This window comes from Poecilia reticulata, unplaced genomic scaffold, assembly GCF_904066995.2.
Source record: "Poecilia reticulata unplaced genomic scaffold, P_reticulata-male-v2 Scaffold_30, whole genome shotgun sequence".
NCBI classification, from domain to species: domain Eukaryota; kingdom Metazoa; phylum Chordata; class Actinopteri; order Cyprinodontiformes; family Poeciliidae; genus Poecilia; species Poecilia reticulata.
Genome location: NW_027675128.1, coordinates 93,040 through 110,552, shown reverse-complemented (window position 1 = coordinate 110,552; position 17,513 = coordinate 93,040). Strand labels below are relative to the sequence as shown.

General features: G+C 37.7%; 2 long non-coding RNA genes across 2 annotated transcripts; both read right to left on the bottom strand.

Moving 5' to 3' along the window:
- Positions 1 to 497: 497 nt before the first annotated feature.
- LOC145550279 (uncharacterized) lies at positions 498 to 11,141 on the bottom strand. Its single transcript, XR_014086186.1, has 3 exons — positions 10,902 to 11,141; positions 10,688 to 10,783; positions 498 to 1,764 (listed from the first exon to the last, which is right to left on the bottom strand). It is a non-coding gene; the product is annotated as an uncharacterized LOC145550279 (long non-coding RNA).
- A 36-nt stretch (positions 11,142 to 11,177) lies between these two features.
- On the bottom strand, positions 11,178 to 11,716 carry LOC145550277 (uncharacterized). The gene is made up of 3 exons (XR_014086184.1): positions 11,618 to 11,716; positions 11,403 to 11,496; positions 11,178 to 11,339 (listed from the first exon to the last, which is right to left on the bottom strand). It is a non-coding gene; the product is annotated as an uncharacterized LOC145550277 (long non-coding RNA).
- Between the last annotated feature and the right edge of the window lie 5,797 nt (positions 11,717 to 17,513).

Below are 17,513 nucleotides of genomic sequence, written 5' to 3'. Positions count from 1 at the left end.
GACGGATTCAGATTATACTGAGTGATGCTGATGACAGCTGTGGGAAGGAATGCATGATTTATTTCTGTTTTTCAAATGCTGAATAATCTTATTCAAACAAGACAGAGTGCATACTGTGCTGGTCCGTACATATTTGTTTAGGAATCATTTCAGGGGTATAACACTGTGAAACTGACAAGCTGCCTTAAGCGATGTGATTACCAGAAACATTTTGTTTTTGTGCCTGCCAAAGGGCGGTTTCCTGAGATCAAAGTTCACCTATTTGCCATGAAACACAAAACTCTTATAACTCTTACACAAAAACTCACAGAGGCACCAAACTTTCAGTGATTGATCATCATCGTGTCACCTACAATAAGCAATGGTCAAATGATAACATCACTTAGGCCACGCCCCCGGAGAACAGGAAGTAACATGTTTTACCCTTAACAGTACCTTTCTGACCCATTTGACCTAATTAACATGAAACTATGTGCACAAACAGACGACATGTTAGAGTAATGTCGATTCCCACCCTGTTTGTTTTCGTTAGAGTAGGTGGGCGTGGCAGCATGGCGAATTGACCTGTAACGCTGTGTCCGTACGTTTGGCTCTAGATTCCACAATTTTCAGCAGAGCTGCACCAAAAGTGACATGAGTGATCCTGGTTGGATCCCTTACAATCCTATTTGGTCATAGACTCACATCATCTAAGCCACGCCCCCTCAGAAAAGGAAGTGCCATTTATTCATTGGAAAGCTCGACCTAACGAAGATGATTCTGAGTTGGATGAGAGATGACAAGTTGGTCTCACTTGCGTAAAAGCGCCAAGATTTTTCAGAAGAGGGTGTGGCCGTGGCAACAAGGTGAATCAGAGGTCACACCACCAATATACGTTTGACTCTAGATTCCACATGTTTCAGCCCAGTTGCACCAAAATCACGAGTATGCATTCTTATCCAACCCCCAACAGGAATCCAAAACAAGTTGATGATGAGCGTGGCCTAATTTCTCTATAGCACCCCCTAGAATTTTTTAATTGATCAGCTCCAAGCCATGCTTTAGCCTAGAATTATAAAACTTGGTACACATGTGTATCTTCTCAGGCCCTACAAAAGTCTCTTGGAGCCATGGTGCAAAACCAACAGGAAGTCGGCCATTTTTGATTAAAATCTGCCTTTTCCTGTTTTTCATAGATGTCGCATCTGATCACACTTCTACAGATTTTGAGATACAGACTTCAAACACAGTCAGCAGAGAGTTGAGACATTAAAGGTCAAAATTTATCACAAGAGTTTTTGTATTTCAAAGCATGTGGGCGTGGCCAAGTGCCAAACTTTGACTATTTGCCATGAAACATTAAAGTGAGATAACTTCCAGAACGAAGGTCACAGCTGCATAAGACTTCCTATGTATCATTTCTGATGAACACTCATTACATTCTCATGGTCATATGACAATGTAACCCTAGCCCCGCCCACTTCAGACAGGAAGTCATCTGTTTTTTCTACTGTATGTTTTACTTTTACTGTTATTCATCTGTAATTAATCCTCTGCCAAATGTCATAAAATGACCTGATGATGAACTCTGTCAATGCTTTCTGACCTGTGGGGGCGTGGCCAAATGGCAGTCCCTCCCTCGCCATATGCACACGATTGTCTCTAAATCATAAAATCTTGAATTGTAATTTGACTCCACCGCGCCCCCTAGGTTATTCCATCAGCTATATCTCCTCACTACAACGGCCGATCTTCACCAGATGTTGCATACTTCACCAGGGAGTCCTGTTGAAAACACAATGTTGTTAATGTCAACATAAGTTACGAGATAACACTTAAATCCAGCTTTTCAGATAAACATATTCTCCCAAAACCTTAAACATAATAGGAGCCCATGAAATACAGAATGTATACGGTCATTTATAAATCATACATGGATCATGGGATTGACACTGAACTTTTTATGGTGTACTTTTATCAACCTGTAAAGAGCCCGATAGGATTAAATTGTAATTTCAATCCACTGCACTCCCCAGGCTATTCTGTTAGCTATATCTCCTTCTAGAGTCTAGATGGTCTAGAATCAAGACCATCCAATCTGCACTAGATTTTTCAGGAACCTTTACTGTACATAATTTTGTTGTAAACTGATGACATCGGCAAACCTGACCCACTTAAAAATGACTTTGTGTTTTGAATAAATTAACTACATTCATTATCTTGTACAATTAGGAAACGATGTTGTAAAGAAAGATACCTAAAACAGTTAATTTCAGTTATTTCTTTAATGAATGTCATTGATTTTAAATGCATCCATATGTTCCATGTAAATTTTATATGGAGTGGTTCTGTAAAACATGTCCCTCACTAACATGAAGCAAATACTTAGACACTACAAATATTTTTTCTTTGTTATTCTTTTATTTTAAAGGCCACTAACTTATCTCTCTTTCACATTGACTTCCTGAGGGCCAGTTTTGTGGAGTGACCATATGACAGCCTTATAAGAAAAGCTCTGGATGAAGATGAGAGTTGAAATGGACTCGAATGTTTTATTTGTCCGCTTTTTCTGTATAATGTCTTTATAAATTGGAAGTTAGCTGTGTCTCCTAAATAATCTGTATTGCTTTATTTGTAATGGTTTTTAGAAGATCCCCCAGTCCCTAAAATTGATGTACTGCTGTCTAAATATTTAAGCATAATTGTACAATAATTGTGAAATTATTGTACAATAATTGTACAAATTATTGTACAATTATTGTACAATTATTGCACAATAATTGTACAAATTATTGTACAATTATTGTACAATTGTAAAATTAACAACTCCACCTGCAATGCAACTCCATCTGCATTGCAGATGGGGTTGTTTTAATGCTTGTCATTTTATTGGTCCACGGAGGCAGGTTTTCAGTGACAAAATCTAAAACTTATTAGATGTTTGTCAAATTATTCTGAACATGAATATTAAAAAGACTGAAAGTGATACAAAAACGCTGACATATTCTGTGGTTGTTTTCTATGTTCTGCTTTGCATCATGACTATTGGATTTCAGTGTTTCAGGGTACTAAAATCATAAATCCAACATCATGTAAATTATGTTTTACTGATTATTTCCAGGATAAATGCTTAATTGGGTCAACAATTCTGGAATGCTACATTGCAACCATTGCTTTTTCTACGATTTTACCACAAATTCTTGTGCAAATGTTTCTTTGAACAAATAAATTTTTTTGAACTGCTCTAAAATTGACCATAATAAAAAGACAATTTTATAACACTGACTCATAAGAATTCTTACATTTACAGTTATGTCACAAAATCATGTTTAGACATATTGTAATGTTGGAGGCTAGATGTCTTGACTCACATACAGAAACACACCAGGGTAACTTGGAAATAAGAAAAAGGTGAATTATTGTTCAAATTAAGAAATTGTGGAAACAAATGAAAGAAAGAGGGGTTCTTGAATACTGGTCTGCAAACCAGGCTTGCTGGGCGTTATGACCAGGCTTAGCCAGAGCAAAGGGAAGTAACATTAAAGAAACCTAGATGTTAAAGTTGAACAATTTAGAGGTTGTTCGGTTTTGACAAAAATAAAAGGGTAAAAATGAACAGTAACCAAAATGTAGGGACTTAAAAAAATGTACTAGATAAAAGAAAATCCATAAAACAATAAGAGTTGTAAACCAAAGATCTTAACCAAACAAAAATGAACTTTTAGTATAGGTTAAACAAAAACAAACTACAAATCTTTAGCCAAGATACAAAAATCCCCCCAACAGGGAGAAAGTTAGTTACACAAGCTATTAAAGCTATCAAAAGCTGTGAGAGCTGACTAAGCTCTAAGAGCTAACAAAGCAAGTTTACAGCAGCCAAAACAAACATCCAAAAAATTGGAAAGCTGTCTGAACAAAGAAACAGCTGTGCCTTCTCCCAGGAAGTCCTTGGTTTTAAAAGGGAGGCCTTAACAGTGATTGGTAGAGCCGACATTTGATGACCCAATTACAGTAGGCCTCAGGGTGTGGTACAGGACAACAGGGCAGCACCCACTTCCAGGTGAAGTGAATCTTATTAGAAGCTGCAGATATGCAGAAATGAAAGAAAAGAAAACATACATGGCCATTGGCCATAACAATGGGACACTAGGGAGAAATGAAGGCAAAGGCAAGAAATGTGTGCCGTACTGGGAATCTGATGACAAAACTGGGTAGCTTACTGGATTGGAAGCCGAGATGCTCAGGTTACACGAAGGGAATGGCCCAGGAAACCATAGGGGAATTTCACAGGAAATTCCCCTGTGAAGGGGAAATTCCAGATTTGCTACGTGATCTCAGAGACAAGCTCAGAGTGACTGAAGGTACCTAGATAGGATAACACTGAGGTGCTGAAGTGCTGGCAGACTGCTCCTCTTATACTTAAAACTGATGGGAGTAAAGAAGTTACAGGTGTGTAAAGGTGCAGGAGTAAGGCCTATCCTCCAGGTAATTGTGATCTCCTGGCTCCATCTTGTGGACAACTATAGAAAGCAGCACACAAAAATCCCAAAAACCCAAGTTCCCAACACATTTCTTTTTTAATAATAAAATATGTGAGGAGCTTTAAAGATCTGTAAGTTTTTTATAATGACTTCAACAAATTAAATAAACCAAAAGATTTTTTTATTTAAATACTATATTTAAATTTGAGAAAACTAAAAAACGACATTTGTAAATACTTCAAAAAAATAATTCAAGCATAAAAGGTTGCATAATTTTAAACTTTTACCATCAATTGTCAGCACAAATAGTAGGGAAGCTCAAGGAATTGAACCTCGTTCCAAGTGGAAGTACCATTACAACTGCCTTTGCTTTTTTGTGCTATGTGACAAGGTAAAGCAAACCCTACATTAAGAACAGCTACAAAGATAATTAACTATTGAAATTCCATAATATTTTATTGATCCCAAAGGGAAATGAGATAATGTAAATGACAATATACCAATTGCTAAAATCTTAATGTCTCATTATTACTTTGTGTATGTATCCAACACTTTTAACTTTAACTTTCAAAAATGCTGTCTTAATGCAAGAAATGAAACACTTAAAGTAAATTAATTGTAAATAACTAAAAAACTTTTGTTAACTTTTTGTGTAAAGCTGCATTAACAACTACTAAGATACTTTTAAATAAGTTGGAATAGAAATGTTTCACTAATTAGGTATTGTATTTATATATTATGAATACATTTTGATATAATAAAATATATATTGCAATTTTCAATGTCTTATAAAAAAATTTTCATTCATCCTAATCAAGAAAACAAAACCTTTTTGAATGTTCATAATGTCACATGATTACAACAGCTTAAAACCACACATTACCCCCTCATGATCACTGAAATATGTTGGCACAACTACTGCCTCAACTTAATATATGTGAGATTTAATGTAAACATAATCTATCAACGTACCTTTTTCAGTGGTTGCTTCTCCAACCATTTGTAGGTATCCTTTATCAGAAACTAATTTTAATATACTTGATGACTTCAAAATATTATCATTAAAATCTCCAATCGGTGCTATTGTGTGGTTTTGTTTCTCAAGCCAATCAAGTAACTTTGCAAGATTTTTCTTAAATAGTGACAAAGGATATAATGGTGGTTGGTAAATCACCCCAATGACATCTTAAAACGACAAAACTGATAGACTAAACATTCCAAATGTTGCCCTGGTTGTTGTAAAATTTAAAATTCCACATCATGTGCACAATACATGCCAACACCACCATGTTGTTGGTCTTGCAATGCAATCAATTTGGGATGCCTTCTGGTATATGACAAATGTGGTTGATTGGGAAAACTATAACCATCTATCATTACTGTATCCGTTTGGGTTGAAGACAACCATGTTTCTGTGACAGCAACACATTTAGGTTTCCAGTGTTCTGTAAATCAGGCCAAATCTTTTACATGCCGATTTAAATTTTGCACATTCATCAAGAATACAGTAAAAAGAGATGTTTTAAATCGATCCAACTGAAAAGATCCACTCGAAAGAGGCATCATACTCGGAAGAGCAACAGCAATGTCATCCTTACAAAATATCATTTTTTCATCAAAATCTTGAATCGTCAAACCTAAAGGACTTCTAACACGACATACAGTGACATAAGCTTGTCCTGGTGAAAATATTTTACTAAAACAAACAACAGCTTCATCAACAGTTTTTTCTTGAACTTTGTGTACAGTACATGCCCATGCTAACTTGAGTGGAAATTGTCTACGCAATCAACCCTTTAAAGTTGCGCCCTCCTCCTCCGGTTCAATGGGTATTGATCCTGCTAAATCTTATGATGCGTTGAGACAGCTCTTCCTCTTCTTCATGCCTACTTGATCATCATCAAATTTAACATAGACAACTTTAGGAAACTGCCTTTTCTGGTATTAATATTACTGTAACAGTACCCCTGACACCAATAACCAGACCATCGCTAATGTCCACATTTTTACACATGTGGACAGCATAACACATGCGCCTTCATCCAACAACAGTACTTCTGATAAACAAGTATTTGAAGCTTTCGCATGACTCCCTTCTAACAACCTGTTTTCCTGATTTTTATCATTTATATAATCCTGTGCCCCAATACTTAAAAATTCAGGACAAGTCTCATATAAGCATTTAATATTGTGCTCATTTACTTGGTTATTAGTTGCAAAAATGTGCAATGCTGAGCTAACCTCACCTGTTTCACAACGTTTTAAAATCTTTAAATCATAAGCAAGGATTGGTTTATCTTTGGAATGAGTTCTCATCCTGTTAAGCAGTTGAGAAAATAGAGCATCTTTTTTCCTAACAAATTCAGTTAATTCTACAATTTGAAATAACTCTGACCATAAATTTGTAGCAACACCCTCAGTGTATATCGGCTTCCCTATAACAGGAGGCAACTGGAAGAGATCGCCTGTTGTAATGATTCCGATACCCCATATACGTTCGTGGTTGTTCAATCTGATGCAATCGACCGTTAACATATGATAAGAGATTGTGATCATCCATTGATATTTCATCTATAAGAAGCTGCAGATCACAATATTTGACACATAAGGAAATTAGTTTATCTTCGCCCAAAGGAGTATGTGGTAGACGTACATCCTTTCCAATAGAAAAAGTGATGTGGATTGTTGTCGCTTCTAAATTATATGCAGCAATGCCAGTGGGAGCTGTCAGTTTTATGCATTTGTTATCAGGAAACCTACACACAGTGAACAATAACCATTTTGGTTCATGTTCAAATGCTTTGATTAAATGACTTTTCCCTCATTCGGCGCCCCCCGTAATAAATATGTGCAGTGGTTCTGGATTTTTTCCATTGTCTTTGTCTAAATACCACTGCCGGATTTAATTAAAAACAGAAAACTGTTTTTCATTTAAAGGTCTAATCAATGCAAGGCCTTCAGATCTACTTATTTGTTTTGTCTCAAATACTGACATTTCTTTACTGTTAGAACTTAAATCAGGAATATGTTCCTGAGCATCATTTTCTATTGGTCTCTCTTTTTGTAATTCAACACACTCCAAGCGTTCCAATTCAACCTCAGGACACAACTCAGCCCATGTATCCTCCAGCATTACATCACCAGTAACATTGTCCACAGCCTCAAAGTGATCAGATCTCAACTCAAATTCACTCCTATTTAAATCTACCACAGACTTTACAGAATGTTTTGTCAACAAATCCAATAACACCAGTTCTGTAAAAATCGCCATAGGTTTCACAATGTGCAGGTTTAAGTTCACTATCAAAGCGATAAGACAGAAATAACTGCATTATTCTTTGATAAAACTTTTCTGGCTGTTATGTTTCAGAGAAACGTGCATATCGAACAACTGCTGGTTTTGTTCGAGTTCTATTCACAACAAACCCAAAGTCCTTATTGAACTCTACTGAATTTCTACACTTTTCATTTTTGGTCAAAACACGATACTCTGAAGCAAACTTAGCCAGGTACATATCACTAAAGCAGTGGTTCTTAAGTTTTTATGAGGTACCAGACCCCCCTGTTTCATATGCGCATTCACCGAAACCTTCTCATCCCCCTGTAGACACACAGAATACTTTGCGGTATTCTGATTTAATAATGTAATTATATTAGTTATGTTACCACCCCACGCCACTAGAGGCAGTAGCACACCCAAAAAGATGCGACTAAGGAGCAGATTTAGACTATAGAATTTGGTAAAGATGGTGAGTTTTTAAAGACAAGTTCAAATCCCAATCAGTGCTCCTCTGCAGCACTGATTGAAGTGCTGCGGAGTGATACAGCAAGTGATGGCAAAACGGGGCATGTCATCTCGACTTTACACAAGTGTGACTTTACCTCTGCGGCAGAGGCTCCGCCGAACCCCTGAGACCATCTCACCGAACCCCTGGGGTTTGATCGAACCCAGGTTAAGAACCACTGCATTAAAGACATCATCATTTGGCCTATTATTATAGCTGTTAACTATACCAGTTATCCACATGTCTTCTGGAGTGAGATCCTGTGCTGCAGCTTTTTCTCTCAAAATAGAAATTGGTAAACTCATTTCTGTGATATTATCGCCCGTAGGAACAAAAACCCCTTTCCGAGAACACTTCTTTGATTAGTCGGTATACTGCTTCCTGCGTACAAACATTCTGATTATGTAAATACACGCTACCAAGTTTATTTAAAGTCTTGTTAGCACTAACATTTCCATCTTTGGCTGCTTCTCTTTGTGCATTTCCCAACAGAAGGCCAATTTCATGCTCACTTTTGGACATGTAAGACACTATATAAACACAAGTATAATCATCAACACAATACTGAATATCATTATTTGCATTCTAAGCTTTTAAGAGTGGCTTGCTATATTGATTAATTCATATGTCATTAATTTGTCTTTTAAGCATGACATGAGTATTCCTACTGGATCGCTTATATGCCATTTCAAATACATCTTGACTTATCCCCAAAGCTTGAAACATTTCTTCCACAGTACTAAATGGACAATTCTCATCAGAGATGGTATTCTTTACATTAAATAAAATGTCCATCCGTCCGTCCATCCGTCCATCCGTCCGTCCGCCCGCCCGTCCGTCCGCCCGTATCCATTTTCTTCCACTTATCCAGGGTCGGGTCGCATATAAGCAACCCGACCCCCTCAGTTGCTCTATCTCTCTCAATTTGTTCCCAGCTTTTCTTGTCCTTACCAAGACATTCACAACATATTTTATTATCAGTTTTATCCAAATTATATTTGCAAGTCTTCACTGGATCTTGATATTTTTCACCACAACAAATAAAGGTTTGGTAAGATGCAGGCCATGGGAAATTGAAACAACAGAATTTTTTCTTTTTACAAGTTTTTGAATGTCATTTTGAATGCTGCTGTACAGATGTTACAACATAAAACAACGGATCTTCTTCAGATGGAATTTCACATGTCACATGCTTATCAATAAATGCAATAACCTCTTCATCTGTGTTCTTTTCCAAAATTGGAGCACCATAAATCCAAAAAAGACAATGACAATGGGGAGAACCACACTGCTGCAATTCTACACGATAATAGTAGTCTTCAATTTTTCCAATCAGATTTGCAGGAGACATTAAAACTTCTTTTACAAAAACATACCATCTAAAATCAAACATTCTGGCAGCAGTAACAGGGTTTTGATGCAGCAATTCACACTTATCTACCCACCTCAACTGTTCCAAAATCTGTGTTCGCCCTTCCTGCTTTAAATGCTATAAAGTATATTTGTGCATCTCGCATCAGCAGATGAAAATGAGGCAAACCATATGGGTTTTCCCAACATTCTAACACCTGCTAGCAAGTCGCGTTGAGCCGACTGCAAGGAAGCAGGTGTGCCTCGAATGGGTTTCAAGAAACGATATCTGTCATCAAATTCCAACAACTTATTTAAGGAGTTTCCATCCTTCAAAACCTCAGTCATATTTTTAGATGTACAATTTTTGCCTTTACGTTAAGTTATTGAAACTTTAGACACAACTGTTCCAGTTCTAACATGTACTGTGCAAAGAATATAGATTCTACATTAAGCGCAAATCTACCATCAGCATGAATAAGTTGGTTATTAAGATAATGACTCAAAGTCAAACAATATTGTTGCTTTTCTTGGTATGTGTTAAAACCCGATGGGAACACTACAGGGAAACATTTTGAACTTGTTATTTTGCACAATTGTGAATTACAATGAGATTACGCAGCCTGCTATATTTTCTGTGAACCATCAGAGGGTGCTGTAGTGAAATTTAATTATTTTTACTGTTGTCTGCAATTATTTTTATATATTGTTTTTATAAAAACTAGAAAAACATCAGATTGAAGTAGATTCTATTTAAATTTATTTTAAAGTATTAATGTTAAAACTACAATGCAATGATGTTACTAAGAGCATTGTCAAAAAACCTAAGAAAGATTTTGAAAATGTTTCTTAAGTTTTGTGTGTGATCAAACCACTCATTTCCAGTAAAATACAATCTCCTCTTATTCATTAGTCAGTATTTACAACAGAAAAAATACCAAATTGTTATGGCAAAAGAATCAAATAAACTTCCAACAACATTTGAAATGTCAAAAATTTGAAAATTGTAACTATGTTATGAAAATTGTAGACTGAAAAGAACACAGATATTTTTTATTTATTAATGCACACTGCAGAGCACATTATACAAACCCCCTGGCCAGCAGGAACCTCCAAAGGACAGACGCACCCCACAGCAGGACGGTCAGACGCCTCCTGAGGACATGCAGGTTGAAGCGTAAGCTTGACCTGCAAATAAATGACACAAAAAACATATCAAGCTGATTTTGCACAAAATCAACAAAGATGCAATGTCAAATGTTTTCAATAAAACTCTTAGTAATTCATTCTAAATTACACATTTAACCTTAATGTGAAAAACACAGTGTTTTTGGGCGGCACACATTCAACACCTCTGGCTACAAGCTTGAAGCTTCATGGACTTGGTAATGAACCACTCTTTTCTTGGGTGAATCAGAGAAAGAGTCCAATTCCCCCGAGTGATTCCTCTGTAAAGGTAGAGCACATATTAGACTTTTAGGATGACTATCAATAGTTAAAGGAACACCTTTCTTTCATTGCAAGCCAATAAAAGATCCATACCTTCCTGCCGGATCTCACGTGTAGAAAGACAAGAACTCTCCACTCCCTTCACTACCAGATGGGGCACAAACCTTGGTTTAAACGGAGAAGTTGCCTGACTCTGCACCAATTGCTTTGGTCCAGACAACTCCAGGAACTGATAGTTAGCATTCCAAATCAGATTCCTGAGGATGTGCATCCCGTGGTCATCGCTAAGGTGGATCTGCACATATAAACAGTCAGAGATAAAATTAATATTTCATATGAATGTCAATTTGTTCCTTACCGTGTTTAAAATGAAGATGTACTCTTGCTATCATGGCACCACAGAGTGAGACGGTCCAGAGGAAAGTGGTAAGCGGTGGAAAAATATGGAATCCCTGGAAAGATAATGACAAAATAAAAATTAATTTTGCAAATACCAAATCACCAAAGATGACATGAAAAGAGCTGCAATACATTTACCAAACAAAAACATGATTAGAAATATTTAATACCTACCTAGCTTTGCTGACCTGGGGTGGAATTCTTGCTGGAACAAGTTCTGCTTCTCTGTGGACTCAGTCAAGCGGGGGACGAAGCCGGTACAAAAGACCTAGAATAAATAACCGATTTAGAAATTTACATTCAAAAGATGTAGGAAAATAATAACCCATTAAAAAGTTGATGTTTATATCACTGTTTCTACATTCCAGTCCTCAAACACTATTGCTCTACATGCTTTATATGTGTAGCAGAAGGGACATTTCTAAAACATGCAGAGCAGTGGTATCTGTGAACTGGGATTGAGAAACACTGGTTTTTAATCAACAGTGCCCACCTTAGGCCAACGACTACAGATTGTCAACAGGTACCACTCAAATTTCTGTCCGGCTTATTCTGGATGGTGACTGGCCGTAAGGTTGTTTGACAGAGCCATAATGCAGACAGCGTCAGGCTCCCAAGGTACATTGGCTTTCATTACCTTAAGACGCAAGTCAGCTGCACAGGCTCCAGGGGTAGACATGAAGCCAAACTGTTAGCAGCCACTTGGCATCTCAACAATCACATCCATGAAGGACTGCAAATGGGACGCTCCGATCAGAAGGACAAACTAAAATCATACAAACACAGCAACTTGAGAACTATGCCTACATAATCTATTTGAAATCATTGCTGATTTTACTTACTTTCTTATCCGGGCACACCTCAGGAATGACCAGCTATTAAAAAACATAAATGGAAGAATACATAAAATTATTTTAAAAAATATAAAATATGTACTCTGGATACTTCATCTGACATACCAATAAGACATTCAATTTAAAATAATATTATTAAATTAAACACTCATGTGAAATTAAAATCACTGGAGTCATTGGGTATCCCTACATGCCCAATTCGAACTGCTTCTACCCTTCTTGCAGCTTTGGATCAGCAGTGGGACTTTTCTCAAGGCATCTACATTTTAACATGAAAGAGTTCAGTGGAAAGAATTAATATTTATAATTACAGCAATATAAATATTATAATGCAACATAAAAGGGAGTACACATTTCTGCAAATATTAAAGTACATCTTTACCTACAAGTCTATAACTGTTTATTCCTTTCATCTTAAACATTAAATCATGCAAGTTTGAAAACATTTCCTCTTTATTTGACAAAGTTATGAGGGTGAACCAAGTATTTTAGTCTATTTTAGTCACCTGAAATAGCCTAATTTTTTTAAGGAGAACATATTATTTCAGGCAACTAAAATATATGGTTCCGTACTCATAACTGGTAAATAAAGAGCAAATATAAAATTGTCAAGACTTGTTGATTTTCACATCGGAACAGAATTTCACACAAAAGGCTTACTATCAGTCAAGGTCGTAATGTAACGTAATGTAACATAACGTTTAGGAGCTATTCCAGCTTTATAATTATTCACATCAGCAGCAGAAATATGAACAGCTAGACTAAAGCTACATGAGTGTGCAGTAGCTTATATTTTGACCATAATAAAAATTGTGTTTTAACAAACTCCCAGTCATAATGTCTTTATAAAACATACAAAAAAAATTTTACTTTGATGGAAATAGCTTCCTGCACGCGGTGAATCAACAGAATATGCTTGAAAGCTGTTCGGTTAAAATTCTCCATGTGTTCGGAAGGTTGTTTGAATACTGAGCACAGCAAGTAAACTTAAAGTGGGTCTGTGAAGGACTGATTAGATTCACTGTTGGTAAAACGTTACAGAAGCCAATCAACAAATGGGTTTAAAAGATACAAAGATTAATGTAATTCAACCAATGGCACTTCAGAAAAAACCTCACTACTTTGTGGGAGGTTTATGTCTTATGCAGTGGCTAGTCGCCATTTCTGAAGGTAAAAGCATAAACATGGATATGTAGGAAACTATGGAAGGCCGTTTTAATATAAATTCGGTTTTGTCCAACCATAATTAATTATATTTCAGATATCTAAAAGTGCACTTTGACTATACAAAACCACATTTTTATTTAAAATATCTCGAAAAACTTATTAGTCACAATTACATTTTAATATCAAAATTAAGAGTTGCATTTAAGCTTTTATGTGGTGCCAGTAAGTTGTCCAAACAGTTGCCTGCAGAATGTTATGTTTTATGGCAAGCCAAATTAACATAGATTGGGATCATTAATTACATTCTAGATATCTAAAAATTAATCTTGACTAGAAAAGATACACTTTTCTTTAAAACATGTGAAAATACATATGACTAGATATTGTTAATTTTTAATATCTAAATTCAAAATTACATGTAAATCCTTCTCTGCTGCCATTAAGCTATCCAAACAGTTGCCTGTAGAATGTCATATTTTATGGCAACCCACTTTAACATAAATGTGATTTTCTGTAACTATTTGGAATTCTTGATTTATAAAAATGTATATTCTAGACAAAAGTAAATTTTGATTATTCAGAAAGGTAATTATTAAGATATCTAAATTTACATTTTGGCTAGTAAAAATAATAATTCATGATATCTTAAATTTCATTTTTACAAGTAAATATTACTTTCGAGATATCTAAAATGATTTCGCCACATCTGCTATTTCACCAGACACATATAGATTATTATAACTTAAGATATCTTGAACATAATTATAACTACTCAAAAGTACATTTCTACATATCTGAATTAAGAATTGTGTATAACCCCAATGTGTTGCCATTCATATGGCAGCACATATATGTGTGTATTGATATAACCTTTCTGTCTCTTCTCATGCTCTCAACTGCTGCAGATGCCACTAAAATGTAATCCTTATCCCTCTCTCTCCTCCACCTCCTTACTAAAAGCAATTCTGGTGTTCGATCTTTGGGTTGTAAACACCATGTTTTAGCAATCATCCATGGGATACAACAGTAAAAATTATAAACCAATATTAAAGCTCCGCGGAGCCTCAAGCGGCCCGAGCAGCCAAGCGCCGCTCCGGCCTATAGCCACCGCGGGGGACCCAGCACCGCCGCCCGCCTGCCACCGCGTACCCTTTCGCACAGTTGAGGCGAGCCTCCGTCAGGCAGTTCGAACCGTTCACTTCGGCATGGTTCCCTGAGGACACACCACAAATTTGGAGCAGATTGGTCGATGTAGAGAGGAGATATTGATGATGGGATAGTCTAGGGGGCGCTGTAGAGTAAAACCACAATTCAAAGCTGTTGGGCTCTTTAGCATTGAGCACAGGTCAAACGTATCCAGTTTGGTGCCAATCGGAAGATGCGTGTTTGATTCAGAGACAATTTTATGCATATGGCGAAGGACAGCCAGTTGGCCACGCCCCCATGAGTCAGAGTTCATCATCACAGTTCCTCATCAGGTCATATAATGTCAGGTGGTAGAAGATTAATTCCATATGTATTACTCAGTAAAAATAAGACATACAGTAGAAAAAACAGGTAACTTCCAGTCAAAAGTGGGCGGAGCTAAGGTTGCGTCATCATCTGACCATGAGAATGTAATGAGGGTTGGTTAGTATTGAGACATAGGAAGTCTGAAGCAGCTGTCACCTTGTATGTGGAAGTTATGTCACTTTGATGTTTTATGGCGAATAGTTAAAGTTTGGCACTTAGCCACGCCCACATGCTTTGACATACAAAAATTCCTGTGATAACTTTAGACCTTTAATGTCTGAACTCTCTGCTGACTGAGTTTGAAGTCTGTATGTCAAACGCTGTAGGAGGAGTTCGATCAAATATGACGTCTCTGAAAAACAGCAAATGGCGGCTTTGATCCAAAATGGCCGACTTTCTGTTGGGTTTGGACCATGGCTCCAAGAGACTTTTTTGTAGGTCCTGACAAGATACACAAGTGTACCAAGTTTCATAATTCTAGGTTAAAGAATGGCTTGGGGCTGATTATTTAAATTCTTCAAGGGGGCGCTGTTGAGACATTAGGCCACGCCCACAAAAAATCACACCGGATTCCTGTCGAGGGGCCCACAAGGATCAAACCTAGTGAGTTTGGTGCAGCTGGGCTTTAAACTGTGGAATTCAAGGCCAAACGTAAGGAGACGGCGTTAAAGGTCACTTCGCCACGCCGCCACGCCCACCTGCTGCATCCAAACCAAACGGGGTTGGACACCCTAATACACCAACATGTCTTCTGTCTGTGGACACAGTTTCATGTTGATTAGGTTAAAGGGGTCAGATAGTGAAGGTTCGCAGTAAAACATGACACTTCCTGTTCTAAGGGGCGTGGCTTAGGTAATCTCAAAATTTCACAACTGGGTGTCCTAGGTCATCCAAAGGTGATCACACACAGAAAGTTTGGTGGCTCTGTGAGTTATTTGTAAGAGATATAACAGTTTATTACATTCTGGTGAGTCGGTGAACTTTGACCCCTGCTACGACCCCTCCAGCATGCTCAAAACTCACGAATTTGATAACTTTGAATCGGCCATGCCTTATGAACAATCTCACCGAGTTTGAAGCCAATCGATCGAAATCCCTAGGAGGAGTTCGATCAAATGCGACGTCTGTAAACGGCCAAAATGGGCTCAAAATCGGAACTTCAATCCAAAATGGCCGACTTCCTAGGATAGTTGCACTATGACATTAATTGTAAATTCAGAGTGTCTTGGGGAGCTCTACAACTGTACCGAATTTCAAGTCTCTACGATAAAGTAAGTGAATAGAAAAGGGTCTTTTGAAAGTTGCTAGGGGGCGCCCTTGAGCCGTTTCTTGTGCGATTATTGCGAGGACCTTAAAATACGTAAATTTTCACCGGGCTCTATGCGGCCGCCAAGTTTGGTGAGTTTTTGAATATGATAAAGCCCCCAAAAAGCCAATTTATTTTACGGAAGAATAATAATAATTAAAGCTCCGCGGAGCCTCAAGCGGCCCGAGCAGCCAAGCGCCGCTCCGGCCTATAGCCACCGCGGGGACCCAGCACCGCCGCCCGCCTTCCACCGCGTACCCTTTCGCACAGTTGAGGCGCGCCTCCGCCAGGCAGTTCGCACCGTTCACTTCGGCATGGTTCCCTGAGGACACACCACAAATTTGGTGCAGATCGGTCGATGTAGAGAGGAGATATTGATTATGGGATAGTCTAGGGGGCGCTGTAGAGTAAAATCACAATTCAAACCCGTTGGGCTCTTTAGTATTTAGCACAGGTCAAACGTATCCAGTTTGGTGCCAATCGGAAGATGCGTGTGTGATTCAGAGACAGTTGTATGCATATGGCGAAGGACAGACAGTTGGCCACGCCCCCATGAGTCAGAGTTCATCATCACAGTTCATAATCAGCTCATATTATTTCATGTGGTATATTAATTCCATATGTATTACTCAGTAAAAATAAGACATACAGTAGAAAAAACAGCTGAATTCCTTTTAAAAGTGGGCGGAGCTAAGGTTACGTCATCATCTGACCATGAGGGTTGATCAGTAGTGAGACATAGGAAGTCTGAAGCAGCTGTGACCTTGTATGTGGAAGTTATGTCACTTTGATGTTTTATGGCGAATAGTTAAAGTTTGGCACTTAGCCACGCCCACATGCTTTTACATACAAACATTCCTGTGATAACTTTAGACCTTTAATGTCTGAACTCTCTGCTGACTGAGTTTGAAGTCTGTATCTAAAACGCTGTAGGAGGAGTTCGATCAAATATGACGTCTCTGAAAAACAGCAAATGGCGAATTTAATCCAAAATGGCCGACTTTCTGTTGGGTTTGGACCATGGCTCCAAGAGACTTTTTTGTAGGTCCTGAAAAGATACACAATTGTACCAAGTTTCATAATTCTAGGTTAAAGAATGGCTTGGGGCTGATTATTTAAATTCTTCAAGGGGGCGCTGTTGAGACATTAGGCCACGCCCACAAAAAATCACACCGGATTCCTGTCGAGGGGCCCACAAGGATCAAACCTAGTGAGTTTGGTGCAGCTGGGC